Source organism: Bactrocera dorsalis, chromosome 6 (genome assembly GCF_023373825.1).
Source record: "Bactrocera dorsalis isolate Fly_Bdor chromosome 6, ASM2337382v1, whole genome shotgun sequence".
In the NCBI taxonomy this organism is placed as follows: Eukaryota; Metazoa; Arthropoda; class Insecta; order Diptera; family Tephritidae; genus Bactrocera; species Bactrocera dorsalis.
The window spans coordinates 37,479,027-37,504,139 of NC_064308.1; the positions used below are offsets into that span (position 1 = coordinate 37,479,027).

The following is a 25,113-nucleotide window of genomic DNA, read 5'->3' on the forward strand; positions in this document are numbered from 1 at the left end:
ATCGTGTATTGAATAGAAAAATTTCCAAAACAAAACGATGTGGGCCAAGTTTTAAAAATCTTTCGAGAACTTCTTCTACAGTGACTTCAATGTCATGATGCGTGTGCAGCAACGCCAGACCGATCAATCTATCTTTAAGAATTTTCATCCTCACCCACGTTTTCATGCGGCAAAGTGTCGAAAAAGAGCGTTCAGAGATCGCATTCGTAACAGGAAGTGTGTAGAAATTTCCCTCATTTCATATTTGCATCAATACTTTTCTTCTATACTTCTAAATAATATTTTAACTGAATTAAAAAAGTTGATTATAATTGTATTTAATGTATAGCCTTCCGGTGCAAAGTATGTATATGAATATTTTTTATATCTATATCTGTTTAAAAGAGTAAGACTAATTACTAAATATCGAAACTATGGATGCATGTAATTACGGAGGCTGCTATATATATTTCTGGCCTAGGCAACACTAAGTGTTGCCAGGTGCAATCTGACATTTCCATTGGAAAGTTTGACATTTTTTAGCATAACATCACTCAGAACGTTTTGTCATTTAATCGTGAATTGTTTTATTTACAGGGAATTAAAAAATTCATGTCGGCCAAAAAATGGAATTAACTCGTGAACATTTTCGTGCGATCATTTTTCACAAATTTCGACGTGGATTATCACGACAAGAGTGCATCGATGATCTAAAATCTTTGTATGGCTATGAAGCACCATCTTATAGCACTGTGAAAAACTGGTACAACGAATTCAATTGTGGCCGACGCTCGCTCAAAGACGAATTCCGTGAAGGTCGTCCAAAAACAGCCGTTGTGTCAGAAAACATCGATGCCGTACGTGAACTGATAATGCAAGACCCTCATGTAACATACCTTCAGATAGAGGCATGCCTATGCATTTCTCCCACCAGCATACATTCGATATTGCATGAACACCTGGCCGTAAAAAAGGTTTGTTCTCGTTGGATCCCGCACAATTTGACATTCGCTCAAAAAAAGGCTCGTGTGGATTGGTGTAAAGAAATGCTAAAAAAATACGGTCGCGGTGCTTCAAAAGACGTTTATAAGATTGTCACAGGTGACGAATCATGGATCTGTGCGTATGAGCCCGAAACAAAACAGCAATCGACCGTGTGGGTCTTCCAAGACGAGCCAAATCCAACGAAAGTTGTTCGTGGAAGAAGCACTTCGAAGCAAATGGTCGCTTGTTTCTTCGGCAAAACTGGTCATGTGGCGACTGTTCCGCTTGAGCAACGTAGGACGGTCAATTCTGAGTGGTACACCACCATTTTTTTGCCTGAAGTCGTCGGAGAATTTCGAAAAACGAACAAGAAAAGACGAATCATTGTGCACCATGACAATGCGAGCTCTCACACATCGGCTCAAACCAGTGCCTTTTTGACCGGTCAAAACGTCGAGTTGATGAGTCATCCGCCGTACAGCCCTGACTTGGCACCCAATGACTTCTTTTTATTCCCACATATCAAGAAAATAATGCGTGGTCAACGATTTTCGTCGCCAAAAATGCTGTTGAAGCATTCAAAAACCATGTTTTGGAGGTGTCTCAATCGGAGTGGAAAATGTGCTTCGAAAATTGGTTTGAGCGCATGCAAAAGTGTATAAATCTTGATGGAGAATATTTTGAAAAACAATAAAACCAATTTCCTTGATAAATATTCCTATTTTCATTATTAGGCCAGAAATATATATAGCAGCCCTCGTATATTGTGATAAATTAAAATATTTTATTTCTAATGTATGTAAATACAAAGTACACGCTTTCGTTATTATCTTGGGTGAATTTTCAAAATACAGTGGTCGTCCATATAAAAAGTATTATAACATTAATGTTATTTTTGGAACATATTTCTCGAATTTAATTTTAATTTTTTTATAGCACAGACCGATTTTAAACTCCATTTTTTGCGGATTTGGCCACTACTTAAAGTTGAAAATTTCGAGCGCACATTTTCTTACATAATGTTCAAGTGTCAATAAGACAAAGAACCGCTCGAAGTAATGAAAATATAGCTGCCATTCAGGTAGGATCCCAAGATTTTGGGCTTACATCCGTATAAAATTGTGAACTTTGAAAACCGTGACGATTTAAAAAAATCATCTTCTTTGATGATCAAATAAAATTATGGTAAATAAGAAAAACTTTCAGTTCTGGAGCGAAGAAAATCCACAAAGTATTTATAAACAAAGATTAAATTCACCTAAATTGACAGTGTGGTGTTGATTTTGGTCTGGTGGAATCCTCGGTCCATACTTCTTTGGAAATAGAGCTGGTAACGCCGTTACTGTCCAGAGAGAGCGGTATACATAGATCGAACATAATCAACTTTTTACGGCCGCAATTAGAAGAAGTTGATCCTGACAATATCTGGTTCCAACAAGACGAGGCTATTTATCACATAGCACGTGCTACAACCAATAATTCCGTTGAGAAAAAATTGGAGATTTGATTATTTCAAGAAATCGTGACATTGAATAGCCTCTAAGAAATTGTGATTTAACACTATTAGATTACTTCTTGTGGGGTTATTTAAAGCCATTGGTCTTTAGCAATAAACCAGAACCTTTTCAAGCTTTAGAAGTCAATGTTGAACGTAATCATATGTATACTCGTATGTACATACATATTGTATATATCAATTGAAGTATACTTATTTATTCGCATTTAATGTGATTATAACAATAAAAATATTTCGGAAAAGTAAAAAAACGTAAATGCTTTAAAATATAAGTATCCTCATACATTTTTCGATATATTCGCCAATTTCCACCCTTTCGGACTAACATTCAAAAGTGATGCGATAAATTTGCATACGTAACGGGAAATAATTAGCAATTTTGCAAAAATTCGGAAAATATGTGGATATTTGTCATATCAACATTATTTGCTTAAATAATTCTGAAAAAAATCCAACGCTATACCCAGAAAGCACCTTAATTAAAAATTTGTGTCTATTAATTTTATCGCTATACTGTGATACTACAAATAGTTTATGTTGAAGCCACAAACCATTTTTTTTTGTATATGCTGTAAACGAAGTAAAACTTTATATTATGAGAAGAGTTATAAAATTAAAAAAAAAAATTATTTTATATTAATAATATTGTAAAATATACAGGAAAATGAGTGTATTTTTTGTAAATAAATAATGTATCCACAACAAAATTTCAGAGAAATTTGCATAAATATTGCTTAAATATATTAAAATAAAAACTGAAGAAACATATATTTTCTTTCGTGTCGTTTTTTTAAATCACTCATATCACACTCCACTTCATACAGTCTACAAAGCAATACGAGTAAGAACATGGGTTGATTTAATAGGTTAAGTAAACGGTTGAATAATTATAACGGCTATGACAATGTGGGCCAATTGACCAATAGTAGTGACCCCACCCCACAATGTATATGCGTATGTACGTTACATGCTTTACAAAACCTATACCCGTGCAAGCATTTATTTAGCCGCCAATATTCAATGCCAATTGTATTTTTTATTCGTACGAAATCCTACGCCGAGCAATCGGTTAACGTCCAAATACTAAGATCAAACAGGAAAGGCGTTGGGGTTGGGGCCGACTGTGCGACCAACGACTCGATTTATTTTCTTGCTTTTTTATGTCAATGCTGTTTATATATAAAATTTGTTTTTGTTTTAATTAGTGTTTAAAGCACTGATTGACCAGCCTACCGATAAAAAAGTTAAAATTCCCACCCACTAAAACTTCTCTTAATACGAAACTAACGCAGTTGTAGCTAATAAAAGCCTTTGTAGTTGTAATTAAAGTTGAACTTGTAAGACTTTTAACGGTTATCAAAAAATTATTCGTGCTTCGCGCTTTCTAATTGACCGACTACCGTTTCTATTCGCGATACTGCTGGTTGCCCGAGTGTTGCCGACAAACTAATTTAGTTGCTGCGCTTCCACAACTATAAATGTTCTTTTTCATATCCACATTTTCTTCTAATTTTGCGCGTCTTAGAACGAAAATATCCTTAAGATTTGCCTATCGCCTACTCAAGACGTCCAGTGCTAGCGCCATAGAGTCAGTAAGTGTGTCAATACGAACCACCATTCACCATACATACCATGCCGTGTGAAATACACCAAACGCAATACACATATAATAAAATACACCACGCATTGGTAGTCCTGGCTAAAACATTTTTAGCAACATACACCAGTCCTCACCCACCCGTAGTTTACTAAATACCATCCCAACAGCAGTCGGTATCACCACTATCGACTCTTTCTTTGTCGTGGCCACTGCCTTCGTTACAACAGTTCCTTGCTGCTTAAACTCTCTCAAACTCGTCTTGTACTCAGAGCCTATCGAATTCTTGCCGCTTGTTGTTACAGCTTCTCAATTGAGTTCGCTGTTCCCGTCGACTCCAAAGGCATCGTAGTGTTTGTCAGTTCCTTACGCCTTTTCTTGCATCGTCGCCTTCGCTAACGGTTCTATACAGAGAGAGACTACGTATTTTAGATTTTAGATGTGTACACATAAACTCACAACAACCACACTTCGCGCATGCATATCTTATTCGATGTAATAATCTCTTAAATGTTTTCATTCATGTATAAATATGTATGCATGTATGTTCCTACGGAAAAGTCGATTTAAAGACACTCTTATTGCTAATTCACATAGAAATTTTGATTCGCTTTGCGTCCGACATGTGTTTTGACAGAAAAGTTGAATATATACTTTTGCGTGAGTACGTTCACATCGAAGCGAAACGTAGCAAGCCGAAGCAAAATGTTGGATAACTTTCATATGTGTATTTACGCTTTGCCTAGCAACAGTCGCCATTATTTTAAAGAGAAACACTGAAAGCGAAGCGTTTATAGTGTCATATCCGTTGCCTTCTTCGATTTTTTTTTTAAGTATTTTCAGCAATGCGAGGTTGTATGTGAATGGGCCATTAGCGTCTTTTAACAGTGAACAGGCGCTTATGCGCGCCGCACTGCTAATAGGACGTCATATTCTCTTCCAATTTGCTGCTTTGTGCTAAGAGAAAGCCACACTGCTCTGCTGTGACGACCAGAAGTCGTTGTTCAGTCTAACGGTTTCAAATATAAATAGCAGAAGAGTGGCTGAAAGACACGGTTGTTATGGATGAACGTTAAAAAATTGCTTCACGTACTTCATTTCGTTTCAGACATTTTATAAAAAAATGTTTCGTTATTGAAAGAAAGTAGGAAAATATCTTATTTCAGGATCGTCAATATTCGACATTATTAAAAGGAAAATATTTAATTGTAACCATAAGTATGTGCATATATATGTATAGATGAAGGGTAAGCCGGCAGCAATGTATCAATTGGTTTCGCAAAGAAAAAATTAATTGCAATTTATTATTAATTAACTCCAATTTATTTATATGGGAAATAAATCGTCGTTGCGGAACGGGTTATTATCAATATTAAGAGCTCATATGGGTTTCATAATTTTTTTTAGGGCATTTACTAAAAATTTTGAGGGCGCTGCAGACTCAAAAATAAATTTAGGAAATAACGGACATTCTAATATGTATGTATAACAAGGAAGAGCAAAGTTCGGGTACAACCGAACATATTATACTTTTGCAAATTGTAAGAATTAAAGCCTTATGATATAAAACGTCAACCAGAGGATTGGAATCTAAGAAATTTTATGTAAACACTAGCGGACCGGTCCAGGTTTTACTGTGGCTGATACATAGATAGTACTACTAATACCATCTATATGATTTCTATCAGTTAGATTATAACTATTAGCTAAGGAGATATAGCATTTGGGTGAAGCAACTTCTGTTCGGGAGGATGGAGTCATGTGTAGAAGTTCACGCAAGTGAGGAAAGTTCTCTGATCGCCATTCACTTGGGAGAGGCCAGAAACGATTCTTTTACATATGACTCAAGCAGTTCACGACTTGCGGTCTTTGACCAAGTATCCTCTGGGTAGCCTAAGAACATCCGTTTGAAGGCGAGCTAAAGTGAGAAGGTGAAACATCCCCTGCGTAGGGTTGTGCGCTGGGTTTAGGACCCGCCACGTAAAAAACACCCCCAATGAAAAACAGCAAACAGCCTCGGATGAGAGACTCCCCTTTTGATGACGACCATTGCAAACGAAATAAGGACTATGATTTGAGGGCATGCACCTGGAATGTCCGGTCCCTTAATTGGGAAGGTGCCGCTGCCCAGCTGGTAGATTTCCTCGTAAAGATAAAGGCTGACATCACCGCCGTCCAAGAAATGCGATGGACGGGACAAGGACAGAAACGAGTAGGTCCTTGTGACATTTACTACAGTGGCCATATAAAGGAGCGCAAGTTTGGTGTTGGATTCGTGGTGGGAGAGAGACTCCGTCCGAGTACTATCATTCACTCCGGAGAATGAACGTCTAACCACAATCCGCATCAAAGCGAGGTTCTTCAACATATCGCTGATTTGCGCCCACGCCCCGACGGAAGAGAAGGACGATGTGACCAAAGATGCCTTTTACGAGTGCTTGGAGCGCACTTATGAGAGATGCCCCCGCCACGATGTCAAAATCGTGCTTGGCGACTTCAACGCCAGGGTGGGCAAAGAAGGTATCTTTGGCACTACGGTCGGTAAATTCAGCCTCCACGAGGAAACTTCCCCAAATGGGTTGAGGCTGATCGACTTCGCCGGGGCCCGAAATATGCTTATCTGTAGTACTAGATTCCAGCATAAGAAGATACATCAAGCTACCTGGCTGTCTCCGGATCGAAAAACTACCAACCAGATCGATCATGTTGTGATAGACGGAAGACACGTCTCCAGTGTTTTAGATGTGCGTGCGCTCCGAGGTCCTAACATCGACTCGGACCACTATCTTGTTGCAGCTAAGATTCGCACCCGCCTCTGTGCAACAAAAAACGCTTGCCAACAAACACAAGGAAGGTTCGACCTCGAGAAGCTGCAATCACAACAGACAGCCGAAAGATTTTCTACTCGGCTTGCACTCCTGCTCTCTGAGAGTACTCGTCAACAACTCAGTATAAGGGAACTGTGGGACGGCATTTCAAACTCCTTACGTACAGCTGCAATCGAAACCAATGGTTTTCGGAAAGTGCAAAAGAACAGCTGGTACGACGAGGAGTGCCGTGTCGCAGCGGAGAGAAAACAGGCTGCCTACCTCGCAACGTGCGGGATGATATAGATACCGAGAGTTGAAGAGGGAAGCGAGACGCATTTGTAGACAGAAGAAGAAAGAGGCCGAAATGCGTGAGTACGAACAGCTTGATAAGCTGGCCGACAGGGGTAATGTTCGAAAATTCTACGAAAAAATGCGGCGGCTTACAGAAGGTTTCAAGACCGGAGCATACTCCTGTAGAACCCCCAAAGGTGATCTAGCCACCGATGCCCAGATCATACTTAGATTATGGAGGGAACACTTCTCTAGCCTGCTGAATGGCAGTGAACACATAACACCAGGAGAAGGCGAACCCGATTCCCCAATCGATGACGATGGAGCAGACGTTCCATTACCCGGCCATGAAGAAGTTCGAATAGCAATTGCCCAACTGAAAAACAACAAAGCGGCAGGGGCCGACGGATTGCCGGCCGAGCTATTCAAACACGGCGGCGAAGAACTGATAAGGAGCATGCATCAGCTTCTTTGCAAAATATGGTCGGATGAAAGCATGCCCTACGATTGGAATTTAAGTGTGCTATGCCCAATCCATAAGAAAGGAGACCCCACAATCTGCGCCAACTACCGTGGGATCAGCCTTAGTTCTATCGAGCGTATTGTGTGAAAGATTAAAGCCCACCGTCAACAAACTGATTGGACCTTATCGGTGTGGCTTTAGACCTGGTAAATCAACAACCGACCAGATATTCACCATGCGCCAAATCTTGGAAAAGACCCGTGAAAGGAGAATCGACACTCACCACCTATTCGTCGATTTCAAAGCTGCTTTCGACAGCACGAAAAGGAGCTGCCTTTACGCCGCGATGTCTGAATTTGGTATCCCCGCAAAAAAAATACGGCTGTGTAAACTTACGTTGAGCAACACGAAAAGCTCCGTCAGGATCAGGAAGGACCTCTCCGAGCCGTTCGATACCAAACGAGGTTTCAGACAAGGCGACTTCCTATCGTGCGACTTTTTCAATCTGCTGCTGGAGAAAATAGTTCGAGGTGCAGAACTAAATAATGAAGGTACCATCTTCTATAAGAGTGTACAACTGCTGGCGTATGCCGATGATATTGATATCATCGGTTTCAACACCCGCGCCGTTAGTTCTGCTTTCTCCAGACTGGACAAGGAAGCAAAAGAAATGGGTCTGGCAGTGAATGAGGGCAAGACAAAATATCTCCTGTCATCAAACAAACAGTCGCCGCACTCGCGACTTGGCACACACGTCACTGTTGACAGTCATAACTTTGAAGTTGTAGATAATTTCGTCTATCTTGGAACCAGCGTAAACACCACCAACAATGTCAGCCTGGAAATCCAACGCAGGATTACTCTTGCCAACTGGTGCTACTTCGGACTGAGCAGGCAATTGAAAAGTAAAGTCCTCTCTCGACGAACAAAAACCAAGCTCTATTAGTCGCTCATAATTCCCGTCCGGCTATATGGTGCAGAGGCTTGGGCGATGACAACAACCGATGAGTCGACGTTGCGAGTTTAAAAGTTCTGCGAAAGATTTATGGTCCTTTGCGCGTTGGCCACGGCGAATATCGCATTCGATGGAACGATGAGCTGTACGAGATATACGACGACATTGACATAGTTCAGCGAATTAAAAGACAGCGGCTACGCTGGCTAGGTCATGTTGTCCGGATGGACGAGAACACTCCAGCTCTGAAAGTATTCGACACAGTACCCGACGCGGGAAGCAGAGGAAGAGGAAGACCTCCACTCCTGTGGAAGGACCAAGTGGAGAAGGACCTGGCCTCGCTTGGAATATCTAATTGGCGCCACGTAGCGAAGAGAAGAAACGACTGGCGCGCTGTTGTTGACTCGGCTATAATCGCGTAAGCGGTGTCTACGCCAGTAAAGAAGAAGAAGAAGAAGAAGAAGAACTTATGTTAGTTTACAAAAAAATTAATCAAAAAGCATTTCGGGTGTTAATAAAGCATTTTTTGGGGGAAAAATACTTTTGAATTACTGAGCCAGTTTTAATCCATCGCACCTAATATTTGCTTGCAGCTCTATTCTACCATTCCCAATATTTAGCAATTTTATTATATTTTAGGGAGTAAAGTTTGAAATTGTACGCATATACTTCCACATCCCCGTTTAAATAATTCACTGCTCTGTGCAATGCTTCGAAAATATTTCTGTAAATCTCAAATTATAATAGACCTTCATATGAAAACTCTAGTTATTCCGCTATATTTTTATGCTAGATATCGCGTTTGGTTTGTTATGAATGTATTTTTGTCCGTTTGCCCATAACCTAGCAATCACTACGAAAATGTCAATGCCATATTTTGTTGTGATATTAAATAAATCTGAGGGATTTTTGTTAAAAAGTTGCCTGGTTCAAGAGCACAATCAGTATAACTCATATACTGAGCATGTATGTGAATGAAATTTTTTACTTATTGTTTTCTATTTTTGAATTACTAAGGTTTTTTTTTTGTTTATATTATTATTATTATTTTTTTTCTTTTTTTGAAGAAATGAATTATTCAAATGATTCCTACAAACATGAATTTTGAAAAAATGCTTATGATTTGAAATATAATTATTGTATTTATGAATTGTATTAAATTTTAACATAAGTTTCCACCAGTTTTTAGCGAAATCGGTTCAGCCGTTCTTGAGTTATAAATGGTGTAACTGACACAACTTTCTTTTATATAAGTATGTACATTAAGGTGGGCCAAAAATAGTTTTTATTTTTATTTTTCTTAGTTACCATGAAAATCTCATCCGACATGACTAAAAACAAATTCTGGTAAGACCTGAGCTCTTAATATTAATGTTAAGGGGTGCCTCATCGACATTTTTGATTTCCCATATAAATAACACAGGAAATTTTGTTTATTTTGTTTGGATTTTTAATGTACACAAGCAAATAATTGGTAAGCGAGAATCAACACTTATTCTTATAAGAAATTTACCGATCTACAAAAAAGGTCTGGAACATTTTTTGGCTGAGTCAACTCATTCAAAGTTGTTCCTAGTTAAAGTCCAACAAAAAATTATAAAAAATGATTTCCACAATTTTTCATCTTATATTACAAATTGATGGCTAATAAACATAACAAACCGTTAGGTGAACAAAACTATAATATTCTGTAGCAACTGGTTGCAAGAGTATAATAAAAATGGAGGTTTAGCTTTATTCAGATTTAAAAAATATTTATATTGATCTACGTTTGGATATAATATGCATATAATAATTCTCACTGAAGGAGCTCGGTCCACTATAAAGCGTGATTTTATAATTGGAATTTTTGAATAATAAAGATTGAGATTTAGCCGATAGTTGGTTTGCAAGGCACATATTGCTGTCATATTTTGTTAAGCTCTTAAATATGTATGTAGCTCCATAGCTACAAGGTCTGCATCAGAGAACTGCAACGAATAATAAATACATATATGTACACGAATCGAACCGTTTGTCTTCAAATCAGTGATAGAGATCAACTTAGAATCACCAGCGATCAGCTTATACTGTGAGCGTCAAAAATAAGTAAACAGCTGTTCTATCAATATTAAAGTGTTTATAACAACGCAGTCTTTAATGCAACAATAAAAAGTTGTATTACAGAATTCAAGGCTTATATTATAAGAGGTTAACTTAGTATAAATAATAAACAAAATCTAAACACAGCAAAAAATAATTCACATAAACTAAAAATACTCTCGTTTTTTCGCGTCAAAAAAAAGTAAACAAAGCTCTGTAAAGTTAAAATCTATGTTCGTAAACTAAATTAATATTCATTCAAGTATTTTGTTTTCTTTCCTTTGGACTTCTCGACATCACCTATTTTTCTGGGCATGTATTCTGCAAAATTTTTTTCGTAAATTCTGGAGAGATTTTGCTCCATTCTTCAATCAAAGCCTTATTTAGGTCGTCCTTGCTGGAAATGTCCTTCTGTCTGATTTTTCGGTCAAGGTGCTTTTACAGATGCTCGATATGATTAATGTCTAGGGTCTGAAGAGGGTTATCCAGAGTTTTGGTGTTTGATATAACAGCCACTCACTTACAAATTTAGACCTATGTTTAGGATCGTTGTCCTGTTGAAAGATCCAGTTTCCTGATAGGCCTAATTTTTCAATGTTTTGAGCAACATTTTTTTTTAATGTTGAAATAATCCAATGTGTCAATCGTGGACTCAATAAAAACCAAATTCCCAACACCAGATGCTGCCATACAGCCCCAGACCATAAGCGATCCTCCACCGTGCTTTACGGTATGGGTAACACACTTATCACTAAAAGCTTTATTTTTGGATCTCCAAATTTTGGGAAACTTTTTTGATTCAAATATTTCGAATTTGCTTTTGTCTGTATAAAAAATCTTTTCCCAGAAATTTTCAGCCTGATTTGTATATTTTTTTGCAAATTTCCAGTTCATCTGTTATTCGCTTTTGATGTATAGGCCATTTGGCGTGGTACTCGTCCATGCAAACCGCTTTTGTGCAAAGTTCTCCTGATTGTACTGGCACTTACTGGTTTACCCGATGCTATATCTTTTGATATTTGAGCAGCGTCTGAAGCTGGATTTGTTTTTACTTCCCGTACTATTTATCGCGCTTCCGTGTCAGTAAGGCGCTTTGGTCGGCTCGGCCGTGACAAATTTTCAACAGTCTGATGTGTACCATGTTTATCAATAATTTTCTTTATTGTGCAATAGTGTCTTCCAACTATTTCTCCGATTTCGCGCAAAGATTTATCTTTTTTGTGCAAATCTAATATGAGTTTTTAACCGTTTCAGTGGTCGTTCGCTTGCCCATTACAAATATTGATATTTTAGCAACTTAACCTCAGAAAAAAAACATTATGATATAAAAAATATGTTTTACTACACTTAATCTCTTGAATAATATCGGTTTCCAAAGGATATTTGGCGCTTCGCCGAAATAAGTATTGAAAACAAACAACGGTTGTTGCTACTGTTTACTTTTTTTTGACGCGAAAAAACGAGAGTATTTTTACTTTAAGTGAATTATTTTTGGCTGTGTTTAATTTTTGTTTATTATTTATACTAAGTTAAGCTCTTATAATATAAGCCTTGAATTCTGTAATACAACTTTTTATTGTTGCATTAAAGACTGTGTTGTTATAAACACTTTAATATTGATAGAACAGCTGTTTACTTATTTTTGACGCTCACAGTACATGGTTTGTGTATGAACGTTCGCATTAGCAGAAAATACCCGAAATGATACATACATACTTATGTTTCAATGATTGAAATGATCGACATATGTTATATGTGTAATGGGAATTCCATCGAGTACACACTTACATGCAACAAATGTATGTATATAAGTATGTATGTATTATACGAGGACTGCTATATATATTTCTGGCCTAATAATGAAAATAGGCACATTTATCAAAGAAATGTTTTTTTTTTTTCGTTGGAGTTTTGTTTCGAGCTCATACGCATAGATCCATGATTCGTCACCTGTGACGATCTTATAAACGTCTTTTGAAGCACTGCGATCGTATATTTTCATCATTTCTTTACACCAATCCACACGAGCCTTTTTTTTGAGCGATTGTCAAATTGTGCGGGATCCAACGAGAACAAACCTTTTTTACGGCCAGGTGTTCATGCAATATCGAATGTATGCTAGTGGGAGAAATGCATAGGCATGCCTCTATCTGAAGGTATGTTACATGACAGTCTTGCATTATCAGTTCACGTAAGGCATCGATGTTTTCTGAGCGAGCGTCGGCCACGATTGAATTCATTGTACCAATTTTTCACAGTGCTATAGGATGGTGCTTCATAGCCATACAAAGATTTTAGTTCATCGAAAATGTTCACGAATTAATTCCATTTTTTGGCCGAGATGAATTTTTTAATTCCCTGTAAATAAAACAATTCACGATTAAATGACGAAACGTTCTAAGCTGATACATTTTTTGCCACACATAATTCAAATCAATCCAGCAATACCGTTTACTCGATTCATTTGATTGTGTTTTTGGCACCAGTGTTTGTTCTGATTTAGTCATACTAGTTGCAGTCTGCATACGAGAGACGCTATTTGTTAAATGACCTATTGTCATTGCAAAACTTATGTATATCTTTCAGCGGTCGAAGAAATTCACATTCACTTTTAATATTTGGTTTTAAATGAATAAATCCTTTTACTATTTATTTCAATCTTCCATAAAAACATTTACACATGTATGTATAAATTTTGATCGGTCAGTATATATGACAGCTACATATATGTATGCTATAGTGGTCCGATATAAAAAATTGCTCCGGATATTATGCATTGTCGTAGACAATAATAAACTCCAAATTTTGGCATACTATTAGCTGAGTCGATTTAGCCAAGTCCGTCTGTCTGTATACTATATAAGGAGAACTGACTTTGTCAGTTAAATGTGGAATTGCATTACAACTGGGTGCCGGACCCAAAGCACGGCAGAGGTTTTAGATGGGCCTCGAACCCGACTAAGGTGGTTAGAGTGTCCATTCCACACTGGAAATTGGTGCTGAAAATGTCTAGCATTCACTCATTGATTTGATCCGCTATGCTTTTGAGCGCAGTGGAGTGAGGCTGTCGTCAGCAGGTACCCACGTTATCGATCTGAACTTTTGTACACGTCTTTTTCTACCCAAGAAGCGGCAAATTTTTCGGAACCGCCAATATCAAATGACTATGACATATAGCAGCCATACAAACTGAACGATCGCAATAAAGTGCTTGTGTAGAAAACGTTTTGATTTTGCGAGATATCTTCACGAAATTTGGCACGGCTTATTATCCTGGGCAGTAATGGGTTATCAGAAGGAATTGTTTACTGTAGCATATAGCTGTCATACAAATTGAACGATCGAAATCAAGTTCTTTTGAGGAATTTTTTCTATTAGTGAAAGTATTTGTTATACTTTTGCAACCAGTTGCTACAAGTGATGAGCGATATTTCACTACCGGTGATTTTTTCACTGTAATTGAAAAATCGCAAATCGCAACTGCGATCACATTTTATAAATAGCAGTTCGCTTCTATGAACTGCGATTGCGATCGCAGTTCGAAACTGTGATCGCAGTTCGAAACTGTGATCGCAGTTCGAACCTGTGAATTGCGATCGCAGTTCGAAACTGTGATCGGAGTTCGAACCTGTGAATTGCGATCACAGTTCGAACCTGTGAATTACGATCACAATAGCAAATAGCAGAAAAGTAACAACTTTCTTCAGGGTATTGTACATAAATATATGTATATCGTACATGCTATTTTTCGCCATAGCGGTTTGAAGTTTTGAGTGTAACGCTCTTATAATTTTTAATAATGGCAGGAAATGTATCAAGGAAAAGAAGTGAAGTATAGCAGATGTTTGAAGTGCTAGATGAAATGTAAGCAAAATGGAATTAAGGAATATTTTAATTTGTTTTAATTAAAGTTTTAATTTTACTTATTGTTAAAACCAAATATGAAAGCTTTTTGTGATGAAAACAAGAATTAATTTCAGAAAAAATTATGGAACAAAAAAATTACGGGGTTTTAATATTTTCCCAAAGATTAGGAAACTCTCGTTAATTATTAGATCTTGAAAATATTAAAAGCAGGTATTCTAAACAAACAAATTATCACCACACTAATGGTAATTCCTTCTAAGAAATGTGTGAAACCATCATACCAACATACAAATGAACTATGCTATACGGTCTAAGTGTCAGGTAGCCGAACCGCTCCAACATTTGCGAGAATGTAGTGAAAAGAAAGACGGAAAAACTTGACTCGAGTTACAGGAGACAAAAGAGAATTTGCCGCCAATAACGACAAAATGTTTTCGTCGTTCCCACGACAGTCGGGTCTACGTAAGTGGAACGGATCAGGACTTTTATTCGGCCAAACAGTGTCAAATTGGCAGAATCTGCCGCTACAACAACAACAACGACGTTTTAACGTCGACTTAGTTGCGATCGCAATAGCAGTATAAAATCACAGTGATTTAAAAATAGTAATCACTGAAATCATAGATATCGAAAAATCACCATATCGCTCATCTCTAGTTGCTACAGACTATTATAGTTGTGTTCATCTAACGTTTGTGCGTATCACCTAATATTATGTTCAGACCGAAAATTTCAAAGATTAGATTACATTTAATCATTTCATAACCCAACAGTGTTCTCACTGCCGTTAGAAAGATCAAAAAACAGCTGTTATTGTCATTCATGAAGTCACATCGCTTAATATTTATCAAAAGAAAACATTGTCATATAGTATTTTGTAATAAAAGCCATCTTTTTTCAAATATTTTCCATATAATAGAAATAGTGGATGCATGTTTTCATTTGTTAAGTCGATTTTCAGGTGAAATTAGATTCATTGCTTTAAAAAAATTTGTTTGTTTACATTTTTTCCCCTTTGTAGTGTCCAAATCAGCTGTGATAATGTAACAGATTTCCAATGTTGACAAATAGATGGCGCAAAATCAGAGTCGCACAGAGAGATTTTGCGTGGATCAGTTTCAAATCATTTTAATGAAGTGATTTGGAACTGTCATTTTTGTATGGCGAAATCTTGATAATTTTTTAAGATTAGTGGGATAATCTATTCAACAGCCGAAATCGTGTGATTAAGTGTCGGTCTGAACATAGTATAAAACTAATCAAGATAGATAAAGGGTTTATGCATACGAGTATAAGTATATAAATGATCAGGCTGAAGAGAAAGTTGAAATCTGTAGGAAAAAAAAATCTGAAAAAGTGGTAGTGGCCTCGCCCCCTAATAGGTTTAATGTGCATATCTCATAAATTACTAAAGCTACAACAACCAAATTCGCCCAGCGTAAATATTATAAGAACTTATAATATATAGTGTGAAAATGGATGAAATCGGATGAAAATCCCGCTCACTCCCCATATAACGATATTGTTCAAAACTACTGAAAGCTGTATAAATCGATAACTATATATGCTCCAGAAACGTAAAAATTTTCCGATGTAATAGTATAATAAGGCTTTATAGGGACCATGATAAAAAGTGGACGATGGGCATGGCACCGTCCACTTTTTGGGGAAATCCCATATTCTTGACCCGACTAACCGCTTGCGACAAAATTTGGTACGTGGCTTTTTTTCATATTCTCATGACACGTTGTGAAAATGAGCGAAAACGGACAATAATCACGCCCACTTCTCATATAGCACAATTTTAAGGGGTCAGTAGGATAATCTTTTTTATAAAATATTTTTTTTTTTGCATTTTCTGTTCTCCTATACCCTTAGAATTAATGTAGAAGCCCACTTTACCGTTGGAAGGTTTCGAAAAAGGACCAAAAATAATTATACCGCTCGACATTCGGAGCGCTCGGAGTGCAAACCTCAAACTTTAAACACATTTTTCTTAAAACATTATTTTTTTATACTGGCGGGCAGATTCCGGTCGAACTACTCAATTTGCTTAATATTGTTTTCTAAATGTTCACAAAACGCCTGGCTATCGTTTATGTCAAAAAAAACATGAAGAAAAATTAAAAAAAGAAAAACGTCAATTACTTTTTTATTTATCAACATTTTTCATAATTCTAGTAGAGACGATAACCATTCACGTACTTTTTAAGAATAAGTTGGGAAGTAAAAGAAGATTACCCTATTGACCCATTAAATTCCACTTGATTCGTTCAGTTTCCAGATCACAAATCAAGAAACAATTAGTGTAACTTTGCACAAATAATGTTTTTAGTGTGTGAAACCTTGTGACCAAAAATTTTTTTAAGTTCAATAAAAACTGTTCAAGCTCCTGGTGACTGAATATTTAGACCCCGGTACCCATACTTGACTTTTGGTCGAAAATTTCGGTCAAGGTATGAGATACACATATAAATGAAGTTCAGGAATAATCCTTCGCTCACAATAGTATGTCTGCGTGCCAAAAACAGGTCTAATCGAACCAATACATCCTTGAGCCCCAATATACCTAATATAAATATGTTCGAACTTCCAGGTGACTTTATTCTGGATATATCGGCCACTATTCGAGTTATCTCAATGATATTGGGAGAGGGTTTTTTAATCACGACAGAGTACCTTTGTGATTAAAATGGATAAATTTGAGCGAAAATTTGTGCTAATCCATCTATAACCATTACCAGGATTTTCGAACATCCAGCTGACTTTGCTCCATGTGATTGGTGCTTGTATGTATGCTAATAGATAATGGATAACATGTATCGGGTCGATATTAAGCCAACTCTCATATGCTACATTCCATATAATGGCTTTAGTTTTTCTAACAATTACTATGCTCTTATGCCGAATTTGTCGGCCATTACATTTTACCTTTTCTGTCATCATGCAAAAGAAATTTTATACGAATCCAAATTTTTCGAAAAAGTAAATACTAAACTGTCATCACAACAAAATCTATTGCCAAAAATAGTTGTCAAGATAATCCAAACATGCAAGGTTTGTTCCAAAGTTAAAGGACTAAAAAAAACAGAACAAATGTTTTTTCGGCACAATCAATTTATTTTATTCAAAATAGTCTCCTTCTGCTTCTATACAGCTTTTGCACGGTCCAAAAGCCGCCAGTATGCCGGTGCAAGCCTTTTGAATGGCCTCTACGTCTGCATAACGCTTTCCTTTCATGGGCAAATGTATTTTTCCGAAAAGGAAGACGTCGCACGGTGCCATATGAGGTGAATACGGGAAGTGGTTAATGGTTAAAATGTGATTTTTGGTCAAATAATCGGTCACAAGCGTCGATTGAATGTTGGATTCTAAGCAATTTTTGGTCGTCAGTCAATTTGTGCGGAACAACCGTGCAAACCCCTTTCGTAAGCCCAAATGTTCGGTCAAAATGTGATAAATCGATGTTTTGGAGATGTTCAATTCCATTTCCATGAATTTCAATGATGATTTCGGGAGATTTTAGATGAATTCACGCACAGTTTCGATGGAATTTCCGGTGATCACGGATTTTGATTGGCCCACATATTGAACATTATTTATGTCCTCAGGACCATTTTGAAAACGTTGAAACCACTCGTGCACTCTGCTACGGGATAGGCAATCATCGCCATAAACTTGTTTCATCAATTAAAACGTTTCGGTAAAAGTTTTACCAATTTTAAAACAAAATTTAATGTTGGCTCTTTGTTCGAAGCTCATTTTCGCACCGAAAACACAAACATACTGATACTTAAAACGCAATAAATTTACTTCCAATCGATGAAATGTCTTGAAATTCTCAGGATAATCAATAAAGATAGCAGCTTCTAACGCACCAGTCGACATATAAATGGCGCCACCAGGAGACGCTAGATTCAAAAAGTTTATTATTTACTTTGGAAAGCACCTTGTAATTATTTTATCAACTATGGTCAAACATAAGCAATATGCGGTCTCCATTTAGTACCTCTCGAGTTGCTCGTGAAATATGTATGTAAGTACACTCATGACCACGCAAAGCTTACCACTATTTCGTCAATTTGGTTTTTTTTTTGTTTTCAGTAAAGCATAAATAAACTAAATTATATTATCTATTATAATTATAATTATAGCTTTTTATTTATTACATGATATAACAATGAGTAAAAGACAAACTATGTTTTCTTATGGTTACTAAGTTCGTGTTTCATATAAAAAAGAATAAAATAAATAGTTTCAATTATAGTGTAAATGAAATTAAATTAAAAAATTATAATTTTTCCATTGGATGTCAGTCTCTTAAGTTTCGAGCTCATTTTGAAAAGCTCACTAACTTTCAAATGATTTTGTCTGTAGCTGAATATGTTTTATTTTTAGTTTTTAATATTTTGGATAAATAACATGCCATTCACTTACATATAACTAAAAAATTTCTATAACTCAAAAAGTACCGCTACAAAGTGTTGTCAAATATGCATAATAGTTGAACATTTTGAGTGGCTACGAAGGTAAAAGCATACAATTCGACATTGAATTCAAATCGGTGACGGTTGTTGCTTGTAAACCCGCTAAGGCTCTCCTCCACAGGGTTGTGCGATGGGTTGGGGACCCGCCACATAAAAAACACCCTCTTCGCTTCGGACGAAATACGGACTACGATTTAGGGGCATGCACCTGGAATGTCCGGTCCCTTAATTGGGAGGGTGGCGCTGCCTAGCTGATTGATGTTCTCGTTAGAGTAAAAACTGAAATCACCGCCGTTCATTTCCTACAGTAGCCATATAAAATAACGCAAACTCGGTGTAGGATTCGTGGTGGGAGAGAGATTCCGTTGCTGAGTACTGTCATTCAACTCGGTGGATGAACGTCTAGCCACAATCTGGATCAAAGAAAGAGAATGACAATGTGACCACAGATGTCTTGTATGAGCGCTTGGAGCGTGCCTATGTCAAAAACATGCTTGGCGACTTTAGCGCCAGAGTAAACAAGGAAGGTATAAAATATGGTCAACTGTAGTACTAGATTCCAGCCCAGAAAAATTTATCAAGCTACCTGGCTATCTCCGGATCGAATAGTCACCAACCAGATCGTTGTGATAGACGGAAGACACGTCTCCAGTATTTTAAACGTGCGTACTCTCCGAGGTCCTAACACTGACTCGGACCAGCCAAGATTCGTATTCGTCTCTGTGCAGCAAAAAATACAGGTCAACAAATACAGGGAAGGTTCGACTTCGAAAAGCTGCGATCACAACAGACAACCGAACAATTTTCTACTCGACTTGCACTGCTGCTCTCTGAGAGAATTCGTCAGCAATTCGGCATAAGTAAACTGTGTGACGGCATTTCGACCTCCTTATGTACAGCTGTAAACGAGACCATTGGTTTTCAGAAAATGCAAACAGGCAGCTGGTGCGCTGAAGAGGGTCGCGTCGCAGCGGAAAGAAAACATCCTGCCTACCTTGCAACGTTACTATCGGCCAACACACGTGCGGGATGGGATAGATGTCGACAGTTGAAAAGGAAAGCGAGACGCGACCGATGAAGACCTTGGCAAGCTGGCCGGCAGGGATAATTTTCGAAAATTCTACGAAAAGATACGGGGTTCTTGTAGAATCCCCAAAGGTGATCTAGCGACTGATGTCTAGAGCATACTAAAATTATGGAGGGAACACTTCTCCAGCCATTCCACAGGCAGTGAAAATATAACGCCAGGAGAAGGCGAACCCGATTCCTCAATCGATGACGATGATGACCATGAAGAAGTTCCAATAGCAACTACTTGTCTGAAGAACAACAAAGAGGCGAGGGCCGATCAATTGCCGGCCGAGCTGTTCAAACGGCGGCGGCGGCGGCGGAGAACTGATAAGCAGCATGGAACTTTGTAAAATTTGTGTGCTCTGCTCAATCCACAAAAAAAGAGACTCCACAATCTGCGCCAATTACCGTGTGATAAGTCTCCTAAATATCGCGTATAAGGTTCTATCGAGCATATTGTGTGAAAGATTTAAGCCCACCGGCAACAAACTGATTGTACCTTATCAGTTTGGCTTTAGACCTGGTAAATCAACAACATGCTGCCCCAAATCTAAGAAAATACCCGTTAAAAGAGTATCGACACACACCACCTCTTCGTCGATTTCAAAGCTGCTTTCGACAGTATGAAAAGGAGCTGCCTTTTTTCCGCGATATCTGAATTTGGTATCCCCGCTAAACTAATACCGCTGTGTAAACTGACGTTGAGCAACACCAAAAGCTTCGTCAGGATCGGGAAGGACCTCTCCGAGCCGTTCAATACCAAACGAGGTTTCAGACAAGGTGACTCTCTGTCGAGCGACTTCTTCAATCTGCTGTTGTAGAAAATAATTCGAGCTGCAGAACAAACCCGAGAAGGTACAATCTTTTATAAAAGTATACAGCTGCAGGCGTACGCCGATGATATTGATATCAAAAAAGTTTCCTTTTAAACGGTGAGCAGTGCTTTTCAATTTTTGTTCTTTAAATTAATGCGTAATATCGTAAGAATATTGTGTATTTTTATATATATTTATTTTTATATATGTAACATTTCATATGCGATTTAAAAATTTTAAAGATTTTTTCCCCCAACTACTGTACTGACCGTTTTGAAATTTGAACACTATTTTTATACATATTTTACGAGGAAATCGGTTGTATAGAAGATGTGCATATGTTATATTGATCCGATTTTCTGTATTTCATTGTTAAATACATATTAGAGGACAAATTGCAAAATTGTATGCTCTTATCTTTTTAAAATATGTAAAAAATGTTTGTGAAATATAAAAATAAAAATCTCAAAAATTGTTCATATAAATTTTGAGGTCATGCGATAAAGGTGTTAAAACAAAAATTGTAGATCTTTTCATTACCTACAAATTGTTAATAAGGCTCGTAGCTTTGCAGGAAGTTAAGGTTAATAATTTGTAACCCTTAAAAATTCAGTCATGCATATCCCTTCCTCTTCTCGACCACTGATGGATCGTAAATTATTCTCCTTTTAATTTTAGTTATTTCATCTATGGTTTCTGATAGTTTCAGACAGTTATGAATTTCTTTCAATTAAATTTGTTAAATAAATTTGCATTATATAATTGATCTAAATGGTCGTCAAACAAGAATTGTTAAAAAATTATAAAATAATAAAAAATATTTTGTAAATGTTGTTATTATTATTATTATATGTAAAATAGTAATACAATTATTATTTTACATTTTGATTGGAAAGAAGCACTGGCTACTGAGGCTTTCGGCTTACCTAATTCTTTACAATAAAGTTATTTTTAAAATTATTTATACTTAATAGTGATAATTGAATTAGGGTGAAGTATGTATACTCGTACATGTTGCTATTTAAATTATATAAGATGTTTAATTTTACATTTTAATAAAAATTGATTTATAAGTCTTATGTTAGCAGCATTGGTATTCTTTAGTAATTGTTTTGGATCTATTGTGCCACAAGTGATGAGTCTGTGTGCAGTAAGTGCAGGGCAGCTTAGCAAAATGTGATCCACTGATGTAGCGTTTGCATTGCATAGGAGGCATGGTGGTGGATTCGTACCCTTGAGGAGGTGTTCGTGTGTCAAAACTGTGTATCCGATGCGAAGACGGATGAAAGTTTGGGCATCGTGGTATGAGCATGTAATAGGAAAGGTTGGTTTAACACCTGCTGGATTGATGGTCGCGTAATAGTGATTCTGAGGTTGTAATGTGCCTTTCATTACTTTGACGAAATCTAGACCTAAGCGGAGTATGTCCGACTTATCTAAATAAGGGTATAAGTGTAGAGGTTCGTTTGTGGCTAGTCTGGCTTTGGCATCTGCTTCTTCGTTGCCAGGTAATCCGACGTGGCCTGGTACCCACATTATTTTAATTTGGTGCTCCTTTTTGATTAACAGATCTCTTATAGTTGAAATAATTATGTTGTGATTATTTACATTTTGAATGGCTGAGACTACCGACTTGCTATCTGTACAAATTAGGTATTTGTGGTTGCTTTTTACTGCGTATGACACTGCTTCAAGAATTGCTGACGCTTCTGCAGAGAATACTGAGCTGCAGGGGTGAAGTATACCGGAATATATGGTAGAACCGTCTTCTTTTACCACTGCAAAAGCTGTTGCATGTTCCGTTTTTGAACCATCTGTATATAAACATGTCCACGAACTTGATACAAGTGGACGAGTTGCTTCATAGAAAAGTTGGCGGTAGGTAAATGCGTTAGTTGAGCTCCTCGGGTATTGCATGAGGTTAGTGACAATCGAAGATTTACTCAGGAGCCATGGCGGCGATGCGCTGTTTGTAGCTAATTGAAGGCGAGTAGTGAGATCCATTTCTTTTGCTAGATTCAAACATCTCATTATCCCCGATTCGATGCTGAAACTGCGTTTGTAGTTGACCACCTTTTTTATAATTCCGTACAAAATTTTGTTCTTACAGTTTAGCAGTTTAGGAAAAAGTCGGATGTAGTTTTGTAACACCCTCTCCTCGATTGAAGGAACACCGGCTTCCGTAAGCAAAGAACTTGTAGGTGACGTCGGAAATGCACGAAGACTTCTGCGAATGGCCATATGATAGGGACCGGATATAAGCTTGATGTTACTTTTGGCACAATTACCGTAAACTGGAAGACCGTAGTCAATTTTTGATAATATAATAGATTTAGTGATGTTTACGAGGGTGGTACTACGAATTAAACTATGTTTGGATGATAGATACTTTACAATATTCAAACGAGAAATTAAACAGTTTCTAATATAGTTACAGTGCACTTTAAAAGTGTGTTTTCTATCAAAGAATACACCAAGTATTTTAAGTCTATCGACAATTTCAATAATTGTATTATTGGAACTAAAACTTATAATGTTACAACTGAGTTTTTTGCACATGTGGAATATCTTACACTTTTTGAATGATAATTGGGCTCCTGATAGTTCAGACCACTCTGAGATATCGGAGAGGATCTCGGAAAAGTGGTTTTTTACAATATTTAAATCTTTTACCTTAGTAAATATAAGAACATCATCAGCATACACTATATGATCAATATGATTATACTTATTCAAAATGTTACTGATAGCATTGAAAGCTATAATAAACAGCGTTACAGAAAGGCCCCTTTCTGTGGGATGCCGTTAGTAAAATTAAAAATCTTAGAATATATGTTGTTAGTTTTGGCTCTTAGTCTTCGGTTCGTTAAAAAATCTTTAATGAAATTAAAAATTTTTTTCCCGACCTTCCATTTTCTTAGCTGTTCTAATACTACGTGCGCCCCTACTCGATCAAAAGCTTTTTCGAATTCTAGGCTTAAGACTGAACCATATCTCAGTAGATAGTGCAATCGAAGCGTTATGATCGAAGTAAAGAAGGGCATCCATGGTGCTATGACCATTTTTGAAGGCGACTTGGTGTTGGCTGATTAGATTATCTTTTAGAGCGAGCCACATAATGCGTTTGGAAATAATTTTTTCGATCACCTTACCCATACAGGGAATTAAGGATATGAGTCTGTAGCTTGAAATGGATGTATTTGGCTTGTTAGGCTTGAGAATAGGAACGACTGTGACCGTTTTCCAAGTTTGTGGATAAACACCTTTATCGAAAATGTTATTAACGGGTGATTTTTTTGAGGTTAGGATTTTCATGCATTAGTATTTGACAGATCACGTGGGATTTCAGACATGGTGTCAAAGAGAAAGATGCTCAGTATGCTTTGGCATTTCATCATGAATAGACTTACTAACGAGCAACGCTTGCAAATCATTGAATTTTATTACCAAAATCAGTGTTCGGTTCGAAATGTGTTTTATCGACAAATTTTGTTCAGCGATGAGGCTCATTTCTGGTTGAATGGCTACGTAAATAAGCAAAATTGCCGCATTTGGGGTGAAGAGCAACCAGAAGCCGTTCAAGAACTGCCCATGCATCCCGAAAAATGCACTGTTTGGTGTGGTTTGTACGCTGGTGGAATCATTGGACCGTATTTTTTCAAAGATGCTGTTGGACGCAACGTTACGGTGAATGGCGATCGCTATCGTTCGATGCTAACAAACTTTTTGTTGCCAAAAATGGAAGAACTGAACTTGGTTGACATGTGGTTTCAACAAGATGGCGCTACATGCCACACAGCTCGCGATTCTATGGCCATTTTGAGGGAAAACTTCGGACAACAATTCATCTCAAGAAATGGACCCGTAAGTTGGCCACCAAGATCATGCGATTTAACGCCTTTAGACTATTTTTTGTGGGGCTACGTCAAGTCTAAAGTCTACAGAAATAAGCCAGCAACTATTCCAGCTTTGGAAGACAACATTTCCGAAGAAATTCGGGCTATTCCGGCCGAAATGCTCGAAAAAGTTGCCCAAAATTGGACTTTCCGAATGGACCACCTAAGACGCAGCCGCGGTCAACATTTAAATGAAATTATCTTCAAAAAGTAAATGTCATGAACCAATCTAACGTTTCAAATAAAGAACCGATGAGATTTTGCAAATTTTATGCGTTTTTTTTTTTTAAAAAGTTATCA

The 25,113-nt window shown here is 37.3% G+C and overlaps 1 protein-coding gene across 2 annotated transcripts in view; it reads right to left on the reverse strand.

Annotated features, from left to right (window-relative positions):
- The window catches only part of LOC105227024 (uncharacterized), a 227,674-nt gene that overhangs the window by 162,799 nt on the left and 39,762 nt on the right, over nt 1-25,113 (reverse strand). The window contains exon 1 of one of the 2 annotated variants that reach the window (XM_049460181.1): nt 3,768-3,922. The exons of the other annotated variant lie outside the window; for it this stretch is intronic. The gene's annotated coding sequence lies outside the window, so the exon portion shown is untranslated. Of the gene's footprint in view, nt 1-3,767; nt 3,923-25,113 lie in introns of those variants that run through there. 2 annotated transcript variants of the gene reach the window in all.